Source organism: Pteropus alecto, unplaced genomic scaffold (assembly GCF_000325575.1).
Source record: "Pteropus alecto unplaced genomic scaffold, ASM32557v1 scaffold14, whole genome shotgun sequence".
NCBI classification, from domain to species: Eukaryota; Metazoa; Chordata; class Mammalia; order Chiroptera; family Pteropodidae; genus Pteropus; species Pteropus alecto.
The window spans coordinates 15,439,610-15,440,853 of NW_006436810.1; positions in this window are offsets into that span (position 1 = coordinate 15,439,610).

Below are 1,244 nucleotides of genomic sequence, written 5' to 3' on the forward strand. Positions count from 1 at the left end.
TACATTTAATACCTAAGATGGTGACCCAAGTGCTATGACTTCTTTAATTCAAGCTTATTCTTTCGACAAATATTTTTACGCCAGACTATGGACACATTCTAGTAAAACAAAAAAAAAAAAACCAAACAACAAAAAACAAAAAAACAGATACAATATCTGCATTGATAGGGGATGTGATTTAATACAGGAGTCTGACATCCATCAGGTAGTTATGTCAATAATTATAAACTGCATTTGTAGTAAGAGCGAAATAGGAAAGATTCAAACGAATGCAGGGAACATAAACTGGTATGGGTGGAATGAGCCTTCCGAGAGAAATCGGCATTTGAACTGACAGCTGAAGGATGCGGTGCAGTTATCAGACGTGGAAACAGATGAGTGGCAGTCGGGGTGAGGGGTGGGGGTACATTCCAGCGAGAAAACCACACACGCGAAGGCCCTGGGCACGGCCACGACGGAGCACGGACATGACATCCTCATCCTGAATTATTCTGCCTCTACAAATGGCTTACTTTTAATTTATAGAAATTTTTGTAGAAATAAAATATATTTGTTCTAAAGCAATCTGCTGATCTTTCATACGTCTGCTTCTTCAGTAAAAGTTTTGCCTGACAAGACATCTGGCTGAAATGACAGTTCCCATTTATTTACCACGCTCCTCAAACGTGTGAAAACTCTCTGTCACCTGCTTCAAAAAGTTTTAAAAAGGAATGTGGCCTATTACGGACAATTGCATTTATCAGAAAACTACAACTGTTATAATTATAGGTCCCAATTTTAATGCCAGAAAATTCCTAAGCCTCAACTCTGTATCATATTAACAGTAGAAAAGAAATCAAGAGAAGCCTCTCACAAGAGACACACATTTTGTCAGGAGCTAGTTGGCGGCTGTTTGGAGCTCTTACATTGGCAAGTAACATTTAAACTTACTTAGCAAAATAAGACAAAAGACTTGATAGATTTTCACTGAGTATTGAATAATAACGAATTAAACTGTTGAACTTTATGATGTAGAAGGACCATTGTCTTATCTTGATGGACGTTCCAACAATAACATTTTTAAGACCAGATATCCCGCCCTTTCTTACATAACCAAATAACTGATTAAGAGTCAAAGTGGAGTATATTAGTTTTTAGCACAAAATATCATGACCTGTACCAAGGAAAATACTATTTTCTTGCATCATCTTGTCCTCCTGTAACTCTGGGTGCAGGAGATAGACGGGTACGTTATTACAGCTACA